The sequence below is a fragment of the Topomyia yanbarensis genome, chromosome 1 (genome assembly GCF_030247195.1).
Source record: "Topomyia yanbarensis strain Yona2022 chromosome 1, ASM3024719v1, whole genome shotgun sequence".
NCBI lineage: Eukaryota > Metazoa > Arthropoda > Insecta > Diptera > Culicidae > Topomyia > Topomyia yanbarensis.
The window spans coordinates 137,358,302-137,376,684 of NC_080670.1; positions in this window are offsets into that span (position 1 = coordinate 137,358,302).

An 18,383-nucleotide genomic window follows, 5' to 3' on the forward strand; every position below is an offset into this window, starting at 1 on the left:
GCTTGAGGCTCTTATTTTATGGAATGATTATTGTTTGGATGAAAACACAGATATTTTGAAGACGCTAACCACTTTTGTGCGAAATTAGCGTACGGGGCTATTCGGACCCCCTATTCTATCAAACACCGTTTAGCGGCTTGCGGCTTCGCAGGCGATTGGACACGACATAGCAAAGAAAATACATGATGCGCCAATCGACAGCTGTGACTAACCAAATTAAGTTTTTGTATCGGTATTTTTTTCTTTGTTTCTTAAGGAGTTTCTCTAATAAATATTTCATAGGTAAATATAGCTGCATTGTAAAAAAAAACTAAAAAAACGGTCCGAATTGCCCCGTAGGGAGGTCCGAATTAGGGGAGACCGGGGCTAGTTGGCGGTGTACTGTATCGATTTTGTTGGCTATTTTCGGCAAATTTGAGACTAAGAGAAACGAAAGCAATGAAATTGAAAGACGGATAGGTATTCTAGAGCGAATCAGTTATAAACTTAGAACGGAAAACTAGAACTAGGCAGGCTCATATGGGCATGATCGAAAGGAAATGTGAAGAATTCTTTGCCTTCTGCAGAGTAGGAGTTGGGCGTTTCACCCAAGTCTACCGCATGGTCTATGGTAGAACATAACTCATCATCATGTTTTACCGCCGACGCCGGCAAAAAATTCTTCACAAGTCCTCGCCTAGAACGACCATGCGATCATTCTTCTCCCTTTTTAGTTGGCGGTGTTTTCAGTTTTCATTTTTTACCGCTTTGATTTTGATAGATCTTGCAAAATAGAACACGTTACATGAAAAGGCAGACTGTTGGCAACATCTCTTAATTTTATGAAAATGTTTCATACGTTGTCTTTATTTTTAGAGAAAAAAAATATGTGACGCGGAAAAGCCGCCAACTTACCCCAGCCCCGGGGTAAGTTGGTGGTATGTGTGGGGTAAGATGGCGGAATGCCAGAAAATAAGCAATCAAATGGAAATTCGATTACATCAGTGGTCCTTATGAAATGTGCCGATTGTCTTTTCAATAAAACTGTATATTATTCGACACTTTGCATTATATTTCAGTCTCAATAGCCTGTCATTTTCACTTCGACGCGTACTCCATATTAAAAAGCAAATTTTCGAAATTCTTCAGGCAATTGGTCGAAATAATTGTCCCCTGCATTGACGAGAGACACAAGAAAAAGTTTCTCTTACTTTGGAGTGAATTCGAGAAATGAAAATATTTGATGACTATTTTTGCACTGTAAATAGTACCGCCAACTTGCCCCGTGTGCGTCACCGCCAACTTACCCCTTTATAAAAAAAGATTAAAAAAATTACTTTTGTGTATGGATATGTGTAATATCTATACGGATACTGAAAGCTCTTTTCACGCACTATCGAAAAATATAATCATTCGGGGAATATATTGAAAACCACTTTAAATAACTCAAAATGTTTAAAATTAAGATAATTTACAAAGTATGCTCAAAAACACAATATCACCCACAGCTTCTACAAAACAAAATGTTTAACAACAACAACACATTGGATAATGCGTTTCACTTTACTTGAGGTTCACAACGAGAGAGAGCGCTTCATGTCTAATAAAAACGGAGAAAAAGGGATTCCGCCAACTTACCCCAACCGCCAACTAGCCCCGGGCTCCCCTACCCCTACATTGTAAAAGGATGGAAAACGTAGAGTTTTCCAAATAGCCACCTAGCGCTGTCATGGAGTGGTGCAAATGAACTTTTATAGCACCAAAATGTAGCTTAGGTTTCAAACTAATATTTTGGGACTTTTGACCGATTAATTTTTTCAGATCTATCCAGCTAAAAGGGCTATTTGCTTAGGTAGGTCCGAATAGCCCCGGGTTCCCCTATATAGGTTTTCTCTTTCGTCTACCGTTGTGATTTATAATCGGCGATTAATGATTTGTCCAGAATTCTCTCTTAAAGTGAATTTTGATAGTATGATTTTTGGCCCTTTTCAAAAAACAGATTTCTTGATGTGATGCGTTTTGGCATAGTGAGCGTAGTGAACGAATAATGACAAAAAATACGAAAAAGGTGAACATGCTACAAGTCCAAAAAAGTCAATTTTCGCCAAACAAATTTTTTTTTGTGTGATTTCACCAAATCTCAACGTTTCATGCATTTTAAAGCCATTTGACATCAAAAATGCAAATTCTATTTTGAAATTTTCTCTTACTCCCTCCTTTGAGATTTTTTCATTCAAGTTTATATGGGAATTTTCTGTGTGGTCGCACTCTTCCACCCGTAACTCCGGAACCGGAAGTCCAATCAATTAAAAATTCAATCACGGTGTGCCTAAAACCATTATTAATAAAAATGACTATAGATTTGGCATACGTCATTCGAAAGATACAGTATCCTAGCACCTTCTCAGTGAATTTCAAAATGATCCATCGAGAGATTCGAGAGAAATGGCGATTTGAAATTTTATTACACGTTTCATAAGGCTAACAGCAAACACCTACGGGTTTCGTCGTATCTTTATAAACAAAAAAGATTTGTCTACTTATTTGGTACCTGGCATTCGAAAGATATAGTAATCAAATATATCCGCTGCAAGTTTAAAAATATTTCATTGACGGAATCAAAAGTTATAACGATTTGAATGCGGTATGCGGTCATAGATGGGTTTTCTACCAGATTTCAAGCATGAAGCCATGTTTGTCCATTGACTATTTAGATCGTTTATACGTATCGCTGTTTTACAGAAAAACCTTACTATTTAATTACACAAATATAATGCCCAAAAGGTGTTATTTATAATGTGCGGCGAAAAACAGAGTTGTCTACCTCAAATAATAGACAATATAAATGTCTTAACTATATGTATTATCATTATTTAGTATTTTTTTATATTCAAAACGATGATCTATCGATTTCTATACATTGGCTCAATGCAGCGAACGCAATCTACAAATCATGGAAAATAAAATCATAAATTCAGTATATATATATATATATATATATATATATATATATATATATATATATATATATATATATATATATATATATATATATATATATATATATATATATATATATATATATATATATATATATATATATATATATATATATATATATATATATATATATATATATATATATATATATATATATATATATATATATATATATATATATATATATATATATATATATATATATATATATATATATATATATATATATATATATATATATACTGAATTTATGATTTTATTTTCCATGATTTGTAGATTGCATTCGCTGCATTGAGCCAATGTATAGAAATCGATAGATCATCGTTTTGAATATAAAAAATTACTAAATAATGATAATACATATAGTTAAGATCATTTATATTGTCTATTATTTGAGGTAGACAACTCTGTTTTTCGCCGCACATTATAAATAACACCTTTTGGGCATTATATTTGTGTAATTAAATAGTAAGGTTTTTCTGTAAAACAGCGATACGTATAAACGATCTAAATAGTCAATGGACAAACATGGCTTCATGCTTGAAATCTGGTAGAAAACCCATCTATGACCGCATACCGCATTCAAATCGTTATAACTTTTGATTCCGTTTCTCTCGAATCTCTCGATGGATCATTTTGAAATTCACTGAGAAGGTGCTAGGATACTGTATCTTTCGAATGACGTATGCCAAATCTATAGTCATTTTTATTAATAATGGTTTTAGGCACACCGTGATTGAATTTTTAATTGATTGGACTTCCGGTTCCGGAGTTACGGGTGGAAGAGTGCGACCACACAGAAAATTCCCATATAAACTTGAATGAAAAAATCTCAAAGGAGGGAGTAAGAGAAAATTTCAAAATAGAATTTGCATTTTTGATGTCAAATGGCTTTAAAATGCATGAAACGTTGAGATTTGGTGAAATCACACCAAAAAAAATTTGTTTGGCGAAAATTGACTTTTTTGGACTTGTAGCATGTTCACCTTTTTCGTATTTTTTGTCATTATTCGTTCACTACGCTCACTATGCCAAAACGCATCACATCAAGAAATCTGTTTTTTGAAAAGGGCCAAAAATCATACTATCAAAATTCACTTTAAGAGAGAATTCTGGACAAATCATTAATCGCCGATTATAAATCACAACGGTAGACGAAAGAGAAAACCTATATAGGGGAACCCGGGGCTATTCGGACCTACCTAAGCAAATAGCCCTTTTAGCTGGATAGATCTGAAAAAATTAATCGGTCAAAAGTCCCAAAATATTAGTTTGAAACCTAAGCTACATTTTGGTGCTATAAAAGTTCATTTGCACCACTCCATGACAGCGCTAGGTGGCTATTTGGAAAACTCTACGTTTTCCATCCTTTTACAATGTAGGGGTAGGGGAGCCCGGGGCTAGTTGGCGGTTGGGGTAAGTTGGCGGAATCCCTTTTTCTCCGTTTTTATTAGACATGAAGCGCTCTCTCTCGTTGTGAACCTCAAGTAAAGTGAAACGCATTATCCAATGTGTTGTTGTTTTTTTTTTTATTCATTTCGTTTATTTGATAGGCACAAATGCGTTAGCTTGGCGGTGCCAAATACTTATGTTTTTACATTTTGGATATCTTAAAACTAGGAGGTTACAATGTTGAAATATTTTTTTTACAAAGGAAAAAAAAAAGTTTACAGCTATCTTAAGACTAGAAATAAGATTCAATATACAAGAGAGGGCCAAAAGATTTTTTTATGAAAAAATTTAAAACAAGGGATTCACTTTGATATACAAGAGGGGGAGTAATAGTATTTTACGAAATATTTTACGGTTATCTTAAAACTAACAATATAGTTTAGTACACAAAAGGGGGAACAAATATTTATGAGAAACTTCACAGAAATCTTAAAACTAGGGATTCAATTCTATTTACAAGATGGAGGACAAGAGTTTCAATAAAGAGTAAAAATTATAGCTATCTTAAAACTAGGAATACAGAATACTAATTTGAATTTTTTAACTAAAACTTATGCTTGGTCAAGATATTCAGAGGGTGGCTTATTTCCGCATCAGTGTAGCAGCAGTTGTATCAAGGACAGGGGAGAGACAGGGAAAGAAGAGCAAAACTTGCAACTTTCGCTCGAACGGAGGGGGGGGGGGGGGGGGTAGGGGGATCAGCGAAACAAATTTGCGCCTCAGTCTAGTAAGTCGTCGAGTACCGGATTGGCGGATGGTATTCTTCGGACACGCGGGGAATCCTTCAAAACTCATCGGAACTCGAGTCGCTCTCGCTTCAGTTTCCTTCTATGCAGGAGTAGTGGTAAGGGCGACGGCGGTTACATAGTGGCACTCTGGAGCTGATCGGTTCCACAAGGCAGGAGGAAACTCTAAAAACGAGAAATAAAAGAGAGGGGCTAAATTGGGATATTTATCGTTTTTATGAAGGTATAAATAAGGGACATATAGGGGAAATCACGATTTGCCAGCATATCTCGGACTGGTACATTGGGTGGTCTACCACGGGCCCGAAGGGATTCCTTTAACTGAGACCTGGCGTCACAATACCCGGCGCATACCCAGACAACGTGTTCGATGTCGTGATAGCCCTCGTCACAAGCGCACAGACTACTCTCCGCAAGCCCAATACGCCGCAAATGCGCATCCATGGTGTAGTGATTGGACATAAGTCGGGACATTACGCGAATAAAATCCCGACCCACATCCATCCCCCCGAACCAAGGCTTCGTTGATACCTTTGGGATAATCGAATGTAGCCATCGTCCAAGTTCCCCGTTGCTCCACGAGGTTTGCCAACTGTTGAGCGTCCTCTGACGACAAATACTAAAAAATTCGTTGAAGCAGATTGGTCTTTCGTATATGTCACCATTTAATGCGCCCGCCTTTGCTAATGAGTCGGCCTTTTCATTGCCCGGGATAGAACAATGAGAGGGAACCCAAACAAAGGTAATCTGATAAGATTTTTCAGATAACGTACACAAGGACTCCTGTATCATCCCCAGAAAATACGGGAGTTGCTTTTTTGGCTTCACCGCACGAAGAGCCTCGATAGAGCTGAGGCTGTCCGAAACGATAAAGTAGTGATCTGTGGGCAGAGTGTCGATGATCCCAAGGGTGTACTGAATTGCAGCTAACTCTGCGACGTAAACTGAAGCGGGAGCATTGAGCTTGAATGAAGCGGTGATAGTATTGTTGAAGATACCGAAGCCAGTGGACCCATCGAGATTTGATCCGTCAGTGTAAAACATTTTGTCGCAGTCGACTTCTCGGAATTTATTATAAAATATATTGGGGATCACCTGCGGGCGTATATGGTCCGGGATTCCACGAATCTCTTCCTTCATGGATGTGTCGAAGAATACAGTAGAATCAGAAGTATCTAGGAAACGGACACGGTTGGGATTGTACGAAGAAGGATTGATGCTCTGTGCCATGTAGTCGAAGTACAAGGACATAAAACGGGTTTGAGAATTAAGCTCGACGAGCCTCTCGAAGTTTTGAATTACCAACGGGTTCAGAATGTCGCATCGGATGAGCAATCGTATGGGTCGAGTGCATGCAACCCAAGGCAATGCGCAAGCAACGATACTGGATTCTCTCCAGTTTGATGAAGTGTATGTTCGCAGCGGAGCGGAAACAGAAACACCCGTACTCCATCACCGACAATATCGTTGTTTGGTACAACCTGATCAGGTCTCCTGGGTGAGCACCCCACCATGTTCCAGTTATTGTTCGGAGAAAATTGATCCTTTGTTGGCATTTCTGTTTCAGATACCTAATGTGACATCCCCAGGTACCTTTAGAGTCGAACCAGACCCCGAGATATTTAAATGTGAAAACCTGGTTGATCGTTGCACCCATTAATAAAAGCTGGAGTTGCGCCGGCTCACGCTTCCTAGAAAAAACAACCAACTCAGTTTTCTCCGTGGAGAACTCAATACCCAGCTGAAGAGCCCAAGCAGACAAATTGTCCAAGGTATTTTGTAATGGTCCTTGCAAGTCGGCAGCTTTGGGCCCTGTAACAGAGACCACTCCGTCGTCTGCAAGTTGCCTTAGCGTGCATGAATTGGCAAGACAATCGTCAATGTCATTCACGTAGAAATTGTAGAGCAGGGGACTTAGACATGAGCCCTGGGGAAGACCCATGTAGCTAAATCGCGATGTTGTTAAATCGCCATGCGAAAAGTGCATGTGCTTTTCAGACAACAGGTTTAGCAAAAAGTTATTTAAAATTGGCGAAAGACCATGCTGGTGCAGCTTCTCTGACAGAATGTTGATAGAAACTGAGTCAAAAGCCCCCTTAATATCCAAGAAGACTGATGCCATCTGCTCTTTGTTAGCATAGGCCATTTGGATTTCTGTAGAAAGCAACGCAAGGCAATCGTTCGTCCCTTTGCCTTTGCGGAAGCCAAATTGTGTATCTGACAGTAAGCCATTTGCTTCAACCCAATTGTCGAGGCGAAACAAGATCATTTTCTCGAATAACTTCCGAATACAGGACAGCATTGCAATCGGCCGATACGAGTTGTGGTCGGAGGCTGGTTTTCCTGGTTTTTGGATGGCGATGACCTTCACTTGCCTCCATTCATAAGGGACAATGTTACCCTCAAGAAACTTGTTAAATAAATTCAACAAGCGCCTTTTTGCAGTGTCAGGCAGATTCTTCAGCAAGTTGAATTTAATTCTGTCTAACCCTGGGGCGTTATTGTTGCACGATAAGAGAGCAAGTGAGAACTCCACCATCGAAAACGATGTTTCGTTCGCGGTATCGTGAGGAGACGCGGCGCGGCACGTTTTCTGTACCGGGACAGAGTCCGGACAGATCTTCTTGGCGAAAGCGAATATCCAACGGTTTGAATATTCTACGTTCTCGTTGGTACTATTACGGTTACGCATACGTCGAGCCGTACCCCAAAGAGTGCTCATCGCTGTTTCTCTCGTTAACCCGTCGACGAACCGGCGCCAATAACTGCGTTTTTTGGCTTTCATTAGACTCTTCATTCGCCTTTCTAACGACGCGTACTGTTGATAGCTAGCGGGTAACCCGTCTTCCCGGAAGGCCTTATAAGCAGTGGACTTTTCCGCGTACAGCTCTGAGCACTCTTTATCCCACCACAGGGTGGGAGACCGTCCATGGGTATTCGCGCTGGGTACTGGTTTAGTCTGAGCTTGATTCGCACTGTCGAGAATCAAGCCAGCCAAAAACCTGTACTCTTCCTCCGGAGGAAGTTCTTGAGTGGATTCGATTTTAACGGATATCGCGGTCGCGTAACTCTTCCAATCAATGTTCCGTGTGAGGTCATATGAGACATTGATTGTTTCCGATGGTCTTGAACCGTTAGCAATTGAAATCACGATAGGCAAATGATCGCTACCGTGGGGATCAGGGATCACCTTCCACATGCAATCTAACTGTAGCGATGTCGAGCAAAGCGACAAATCCAACGCGCTTGCGCGTGCTGGTGGTGTAGGAATCCGCGTCATTTCTCCCGTGTTTAAGATGGTCATGTTGAAATTATCGCAAAGATCTTGGATTAATGTTGATCTATTATCATCATGAAGACAGCCCCATACCGTACCGTGCGAGTTAAAGTCTCCCAGAACTAGCCGCGGTGCCGGTAAGGATTCCGTGATATTACAAAGCGTTCGGTGCCCTACCGAGGCTCTAGGAGGAATGTGGATGGAAGCAACGCAAAGGTCTTTACCTTTGATTAAAACTTGACAAGCGACAATTTCAATGCCTGGTGTCGAAGGGAGGTTAATTCGGTTGAAAGAATAGCACTTTTTGATCCCCAAAAGTACTCCTCCATAGGGGTTTTCTCGATCCAGCCGAATTATATTAAAGTCGTGGAAGTTGAGATTTATATCGGAAGTTAACCAAGTTTCACATAATGCGAAAGCATCACATTTTAAACTATTTAGTAAAAATTTAAAGGAATCGATTTTCGGGAGGATACTTCTGCTGTTCCACTGTAGAACAGTGATCGAATCGGTGACCTCGTTCGATGACTTAGCCATCGAAGGATACGATCGCTGCAAGGAGGGGCCATTTAGTAGTCAACTGCTTCAAAAATGTTTGCACTATAGGGAGAAAACGTATCAGAAGGCTTTTAAGAGGATCAGTAACATTGAAAGCTGTGAAAATTAAGTCCACTATGTCAGAAAATTTCATTAGTCCGCTACTGGACTGAGTATCTGTTTGAAAAAAGGGGACACTTGGGGTTTTGGATGTCCCTGGAAGTGGTGGGTACTCCTTGTTAGAATTAATATTTCCAAGTCCTGGAGCAAATTGCTTCGACTTTTGTGCATCACTTCCGTTGGATTTATTGGTTGTAGATGGCGCACTCTGAGTGGACGACACCTTGGCACCCTTACGAGGCAATGTAGGGGAGGCTGGATTTCTCCTCTTCCTGGATTCCCCTGGGTTAACCAAAGATGTTCCCTCTCGTGGGTCGTCAGATTCTTGCTCAACGTTAGCCAAACCAGCATAGGGATTTTCGGACAGGACAGATGGCGAAGCATTCTTTAGCATTTCTGCATAAGAACGCCTTGAGCGTTCCTTAAGGGAGCGCTTAATTTTATCCCCGCGCTGCTTGTACGCAGGACATGATTTAAGAGCATGTGAAGGGCCCCCGCAGCAAATACACTTTTCAGTTTCTTTGTCGCAAGAGTCATCCTCATGCTCTCCTTCGCATTTGCCGCATCGTTTCTTATTTCCACAATATGTGGCTGTGTGGCCCAACTGCTTGCAATTGCTGCAGTTCATGACCCGCGGTACGAACAGGCGAACTGGTAGGCGAACCTTGTCAAGGAGGATGTAGTTGGGAAGAGAGGACCCGGCGAATGTCACCCGAATCGAGCCTGATAGAGAGTAGGTAGTCTTACCTCCCTCGGTGTTTGCGGTATACAATTGTTTGCATTCTAAGATCTTAATCTGTTCAAGAGAGGGGTCCTTAAAGCAGCCAACCCCGTGCTCCAACAGTTCTTCGCATTTCAGGCCCGGTTCGGACACTACCCCATCGATTTCACAGGCCACACAAGGCACGTATGCTTTAAATTCCCGCGTAAAGCGCTCACAGCAAGCAATCGCGTTTGCCTGGCCGAGATCACTCACTAGAACACGTATCTTGTTTGCCCGAACACGTGTTATCTGAGTCACGGCCGGGTAATTAGCAGTCAGATCTCGAGAAAGTTTTAATATATTAACCGGTTTCTCTCCGGTCCGAAAATATACCACCCATGGCCCAGAGGAACCTTCTGGGTACTGCTTTATACGGGGAGCAATGCGAGTATTAGGGGGATCAGGGACTTCCATGATTACATCAGATGGTATTTCGCCCTCGGCCATTTAAGCACGAGGGCAGAGCGTTATATAAACGGGAATGTGTCTTATTATTTGATTACAAGGTAGAGTAAAAGTAGGGAAAAGGAAAGAAAGGAAACGAGGAAAAAAAATAAAGCAAAACTTATCTGTAAACAACGTCGATTGTTCCGCACCAGCGAAAACAATGTACTGGATTTACTGCCGGCACCAGCAGAATGGTAGCTAACGAACGAACAAAGGATGACCTTGAATCACTGAATTTACACACCGAACACCACTGTGAAATATAACGATCCGTTCCGTTCAAAGGTTGGGAGACGTATCCATGTGTGTTGTTGTTGTTAAACATTTTGTTTTGTAGAAGCTGTGGGTGATATTGTGTTTTTGAGCATACTTTGTAAATTATCTTAATTTTAAACATTTTGAGTTATTTAAAGTGGTTTTCAATATATTCCCCGAATGATTATATTTTTCGATAGTGCGTGAAAAGAGCTTTCAGTATCCGTATAGATATTACACCTATCCATACACAAAAGTAATTTTTTTAATCCTTTTTTATAAAAAGTGCGGTTGGGGTAAGTTGGCGGTGACGCACACGGGGCAAGTTGGCGGTACTATTTACAGTGCAAAAATAGTCATCAAATATTTTCATTTCTCGAATTCACTCCAAAGTAAGAGAAACTTTTGGCTCAATGCAGCGAACGCAATCTACAAATCATGGAAAATAAAATCATAAATTCAGTATATATATATATATATATATATATATATATATATATATATATATATATATATATATATATATATATATATATATATATATATATATATATATATATATATATATATATATATATATATATATATATATATATATATATATATATATATATATATATTCTTTTGCGGTAAAATTGTTGATAAAACGTCTACCAGTTAAGTAACGAAAAAACAATTGGAGTCAGTCAACAAACCACTGATATATGGCCTTTTGACATTAAAAAAGTCTTACTCTACTATCTGGGGCTAGGTGTCATTCTAAAATCTAAACTATCTCCCATGTAACGAAACTATTTAAGGTTTGCACGCTTATAACTCCGATATTACTAGATGAATTTTAATCATTCATACACCAATCGATTCAGAAACACCTAACTTAAATATTGGTAATAATTTAATATCTCCCCAATAAAAGTAGACTTTTAGAAATTGGTAGAATTAAAAAGTTCACGAAAAACGGGAAAATTACCATTCGTGAGGCAGATTTCTCAGACACAGCCATCATTAGAGGGCACCTTAGTCGCTCAATCAAACACGAAAAGTCATAAATAGAAGCGACGCATGTCCGTTTAAATCAGTTGTTGCTAATATCCCATACGAGCAACATCGTCTCCGGGCGATGCAATAAGCGCTATCGATTTTCGGCAACGTTGGCATTTGCACACACTCGCACCTAAGTGACTAAACCATATACGGTTAGTTTATAAATAGAGGTGACGCGTACACGTTTGAATCAGTTTTTGTTCTTATGTCGAACGGGTAAGATCATGGCTGCAGCGTCTGGACGCTACTCTCTCTCTCTCTCTCTCTCTCTCTCTCTCTCTCTCTCTATATATATATATATATATATATATATATATATATATATATATATATATATATATATATATATATATATATATATATATATATATATATATATATATATATATATATATATATATATATATATATATATATATATATATATATATATATATATATATATATATATATATTGATTCCGTCAATGAAATATGTTCAACCTTGCAGCAGATATACTTGATTACTATATCTTTCGAATGCCAAGTACCAAATAAGTAGACAAATTTTTTTTGTTTATGTAGATGGGACGAAATCCGTGGGTCTTTGCTGGTAGCCTTATGAAACGTGTTATAAAACTTCAAATCGCCATTTCTCTCGAATCTCTCGATGGTTCATTTAGAAATTCACTGAGAAGATGCTTGGATACTGTATCTTTAAAATGACGTATGCCAAATTTATGGTTATTTTTTATTAATAATAGTTTTAGGCACACCGTGATTGAATTTTTAATTGATTGGACTTCCGGTTCCGGAGTTACGGGTGAAAGAGTGTGACCACACAGCAAATTCCCATATAAACTGAAATGAAAAATTCTCGAAGGGGAGACTAAGGGAAAATTTCAAAATCAAATTTGCATTTTTGATGCCAAATGACTTTAAAATGCGTGAAACGTTGAGATATGATGAAATCTCGAAAAAACAATTTTTTGACAAAAATTGACTTTTTTGACTTTGGCACATTTTTTCTCATATAGACAGGTTATGCAATCACTTTAAAAATCGTTAACCTAATCCCGGCCCGGAGGACCGAGTGTCATATGCGATTCGACTCAGTTCGTCGAGATCGGAAAATGTCTGTGTGTTGTAACCCGTACGGGTAACAATTTAGCACTGGGTGGAAATATACCTATTTCTGCGTACTCTCTCCGTAGAGTGTATTGTTATTGCAACATAACTCACCGCTGTTCATTATGCTCGTTCATGTTTTTGATGTAATTTTCGTTTAAATAATTGTCCATGAACGTTGTCATTAGTCCAGATAGGTGTAGTAATTTTTGTTGTGTATTTGTAAATAAATAGCATAGGGTTTAGCTAGGTTACCGCTCTCCTTTCGCTGCAAAAGTGGTCTGACTATGCTGTGCCATAGCGATGACAGCTATGCGGCGGTGCGTTTTTTGGTGTTTGTCTTGGGTCAAGTGAGGAAGGCGGCCATCGAGTTTTTAGAAACGAGCCACGGACGGACCACGAGCAAGAACAGACGTCCAGAATTTTTATTTTGCTTTCGGTACAGTTTTGCGCCACCGTAACTGTGGAGTTTAGTGCGCGCGTGTGACAGTGAAAATCCTGGCTCTCCTCTACAGCTAACAGTGAAGGAGAGGGAAGCAGGTAGGACAACGGCTCCACCTGGGAAGAACACTGCGGTGTGTTCCGGGATTCCTTGCGGGGAGCAAGTGAATCCGGTGATTTGTCACCAACGTCGCTAGGGAGGTTCCAACAAAGGAGCCAAGCTCACCTCCCTAGCTAATTGTCAAGGACCGCTGCCGGAGCAGCCAACGACCAAAGGAGAACGCGGCCGTTGTTGTCCCGGTCGGTCGGAGGAAACCGCCCGCCTTTCCGCCAGCAGTAGCAGATCACCAGCAGCAGCAGTAGTTGAGAGAGTAGCGGGGAATAAAAGTCGGTAAATTTAATAATTTTTCTGTTTGTTTACTTTTTTTGTTGTGTTACGAAATCAAATTTGAATTTTGGACGCCAAATGACTTTAAAAAATTGACTTTTTTTGTACTTTGGCACATTTTTGCCTTTCTCATATAGAAAGGTTATGCAATCGCTCTAAAAATCGTAAGGTTGATCCCGGCCATATACCATATGACAAAAATTGACTTTTTTGACTTTGGCACATTTTTTCTCATATAGACAGGTTATGCAATCACTTTAAAAATCGTTAACCTAATCCCGGCCCGGAGGACCGAGTGTCATATGCCATTCGACTCAGTTCGTCGAAATCGGAAAATGTCTGTCTGTGTGTATGTATGTGTATGTGTGTATATGGAAAAAAATGTACCTCTGTTTCTCTGAGATGGCTGGACCGGCTGTTATTGAATTTTTTGTTGATTGGACTTCTGGTTCTTGAGTTACGGGTTGAAGAATGCGACCACTCAGCAAATTCTCATATAAACTGAAATTAAAAATTCCCAAAGGGGGAGTAAGGGAAAATTTCAAAATCGAATTTGTGTTTTGGATGCCAAATAACTTTAAAATACATGAAACGTTGAGATTTGATGTAACCCCGAACATTTTTTTAACGATAATTGACTTTTTTGCCTTTGGCTCATTTTTGCCTTTCCCATATAGAAAGGTTATTGAATCGTCAACCTATTTTTTTGTCTTGTATAGGCTTAGGTAGGAGTATGCAGTAAGGGGTTGCTACTTTAAAATTATAACTAGTTTAAAATTTCTTAACGAAACTTCCACCTTGATTCGCCGCTGGTTTCAAGCGATGTTTCAGTGTCGACACATAGTATCTCAAAATCGTGGCTGTCGATCCATTGTATGTACTATGTGCAAATCGTACTGAATATGTAATATACATTTCCATCATTGAATTGAACATAACCAGCGATTGAATCGTAGTTTGGACAAATGAGAAAGGCACAATTGCACCACTAGGTGGATTAAAACAGGTTTTTCCTTTCTCATATAGAAAGGTTATGCAAACACTCTAAAAATCGTCAACCTAATCCCGGCCCGGGGGGCCGAGTGTCATATGCCATTCGACTCAGTTCGTCGAGATAGGAAAATGTCTATGTGTATGTATGTGTGTATGTGGAAAAAAATGTCACCTCTGTTTCTCAGAGATGGCTGGACCGATTTGCACCAACTTAGTCTCAAATGAGAGGTATGACCTTCCCATCGGCTGCTATTGAATTTTTCATTGATTGGACTTCCGGTTCCAGTCCCATATAAACTGAAATGAAAAGGTCTCAAAGGGGGAGGTAAGGGAAAATTTCAAAATCGAATTTGCATTTTTGATATCAAATGACATTAAAATGCATGAAACGTTGAGATTTGATGGAATCTCAAAAAAAAATTGACGAAAATTGACTTTTTTGGACTTGTAGCATGTTCACCTTTTTCGTAATTTTTGTCATTTTTCGTTCACTACGCTCACTAAGCCAAAACGCATCACTTCAAGAAATCTCGCGTGTTTTTTTGAAAAGGGCTAATAAGCATACTGTCAAAATTCACTTTAAGAGGAAATTCTGGACAAACCATTAATCGCCGATTATAGATCACAACGGCAGACGAAAGAGAAAACTTTTCTCTTTCATAAAATGTTAACATCCATTCTCGGCGAGCTACGGTTTGTTCGGAATTTTCTCTCAAAGTGAATTTTGACAGCATGCTTATTGGCCGTTTACAAAAACACGCGAGAAATATTCAGACGCTTGTGTACAAATATTCCCTTGCATGCAATTTTAGCCTATTTCGAATGAACTTTCAAAAAATATTCCGTCTCGCCAAAACCCAAATGCGCATGGGAAAGAAATGGAAAGATACGAATGTGTTAAGAGGAAAGAGTATTTTTAAAATTCAAGCGAGAAAAATGGTTGTCGAAAGAGTAGTATTTGTAAAAAATACGTACTTCCGATTACGAATACTCGAATCACTTTGCGCCTATCTGAGGATTTACAGAACTGCAACTCGTCCATTTTGCTCCTGATCATGGAAGAGGCATCAGTGTGAAGTTCTTTTTTTAGTATCGCGTTGTGTTTTGAAAGGTAGTTTGTTAAAAATGTGAGAAGTTTTCTAGGATTAAATTTATTAAAAAAAACGCTTTTAATCCACCTAACAGTGTGATGAGACATTTCTTATAACTCTTATCACTCTCTTCGGGTATTATATCGTTTGAGCACATTTAGAACTTGATGCTTCGCGATGTTTTGCCTTTCTCAATAGAAAGGTATTGCAATTGCTCTGAAAACCGACTTTTTAACGGAGGCCCGGAGGGCCGAGTGACATATACCATTCGATTCAGTTCGTCGAGTTCGGCAAATGTCTGTGTGTGTATGTATGTGTGTGTGTATGTATGTGTGTGTGTATGTGCGTCTGTGTGTGTGTACGCGAACACAATCTCACTAACTTTTCTCAGAGATGGATGAACCGATTTTTACAAACTTTGTCCCAAATGAAAGGTGCAACGTTCCCATAGGCTGCTATTGAATTTCTAATGTATCCGACTTCCGGTTCCGGAATTACAGGGTGATAAGTACGAACACGCAGAAAATGTCGATTTTAATAAATTCTGCAATGAATGTAAAAAGGTGAAAAATTTTCCAAAATATGACCACAACTGCTTCGACTTGTAGTATTAGGTCACTAACATCCATTCAAAGTCTATTTGGTCACATTGGCCACCATCCTCGGTTCCGGAAGCCCCGGCGGAAGTATCTAAATTCAGAATAACAGTCACATCGGTTTCTCGGAGATGGCTAGACCGATTCGACTAAACTTGGCCTCAAATGAAAGGTAGTGCGTCCCCGTAAATGGCTATTTAATTTCATCCCGATCCGACTTCCGGTTCCGGAGTTGCAGGTTGTGGCGTGCGATCACATAGCAAATTGTGATTCAAACCGATACTCCGATGAAAGCAAAAAAGGTAAAAATTTCGCTAAAATGTCTCTCAAACAACTTAAATTTGCTGTTCTAGGTCACCGACGGCCAACCAAACTTTCGTTGACTACATTAACCACCATAGACGGTTCCGGAAGTGCCCGGGAAAAGCGGCCATCTTTCATAACTAGCAAACTCATATCAGTTTCTCGGAAATGGTTGGGTCGATTTTCACAAACTTAGTCCCAAATGATAGCTATATTATCCCCACAGATGTCTATAAAATTTCGCACGGATCGCTTGTATGGTTCCGGAAATATAGACTGAACGGTCCGGTCACACATGAAATTCCCATATAAGCCTGAACTCATATTTTTTTTCAAAGGGGGGACCCCATGAAATTTCAGAAATCGAATTCGTATTTTTGATGCCAAACATCTTTAAAATGCATGAAACGTCGAGATTTAATGTTATCTCGAAAAACATTTTTTTTTAAAAATCGACTTTTTGGGACTTTGCCGATTTCGCACCTTTTTGCCTTTCTCAATAGAAAGGTATTGCAATTGCTCTGAAAACCGACTTTTTAACGGAGGCCCGGAGGGCCGAGTGACATATACCATTCGATTCAGTTCGTCGAGTTCGGCAAATGTCTGTGTGTGTATGTATGTGTGTATTGTAGCGGTCATGTCATATTCGGCAATATTTTTCAAATTTAGTAGAACCAGTCTGATTTGTTTGCGCCAAGAGTTAGACAACCTACCGTTGATCGACTCTTGCGCAACACCCTAGCAAATACTCCTCTCCGCGAGGGGAAGAAATTAAATTGCCTGTTGAGATTCTCCTGAAGACGAAAACCATGACGATCCTTCCCTTGGAATGCATGATGGAAAGGGACAGATAGAGCCAAAGGTTAGCTGACAGAATAAAACAGCTAGTGGGGTCGTTGATTTCCGAACTTGCCCGAAGAAATTTGCGGGAAAATACGCGCTTCCTGTAAGTTCGTACGAAATTACCTTCCCTAATCTGAGGATTAACGCTGCTAGTCCATTTCGTCCCAGTCCGCCAAACATAGTGAAAGTGCGCGTAGTTTTGTCCGGTTTAGTTTCCAAGTATGTAAAGTGTCGTGATAGTACTTTGAATTAGTCTAAATTTCTTGTCTCTCCCGTTCCATTAGTTGTATGTAAGTTCGTAGCAAACGCTAGCGTGTGGTAAAGTGCGTGCGAATTCAGGAGAAAGGTAATAGTGCTCAAAATTATAGTGCCATTGACCCTCCCCATGTGCTAATGACCCCGTTTGCAATAGCCAGACGGCACCTCTTTATTTGACACAGCTACGACGAACGAGAGGAAGAAGAGAGGAACAAAACCACACGCGCGCAGGTCCAAGCGCATCGGACGAAATTTGAACCCGGCACCGTTACGCCGCCGGAAGGAAGGACGACCCGTCTAAAAGCCGTCCCTTCTATCGTCGGGAAACCCAACGCAACTTTTCCGGCCGATAAATCATCAACCAGCATCCAACAACCGCTGGTCAGAAACCGGCGCGGCCGATCGATGTGATCGCCCGTCATCGAAACAGTCATCGCAGCAGAACGATCGACAGCAGCAGAAACCAACAGCAGCAGATTGGGTGAGTCGTATCGTTCTTGCTAATTAAGTGTGAAGGGTGGCGTCCAGGGAGGACGCCACAGTGATTTAATCCGGAAGAGCGCAAAACGCTCGAGAAGTCGTCCACGGACGGCTAGAATTAGGGACGCGTCCATGAAGTGAGGTTGTGTGTCGGCCATTATATCGAGTTCCGTTTTTATGAACGCCACACACAACCCTTTAATTAATTAGCCACCCGGGTGCAGAGTGCTAGCCAATAGAGCACTGGATCAGTGAGGTGACGTC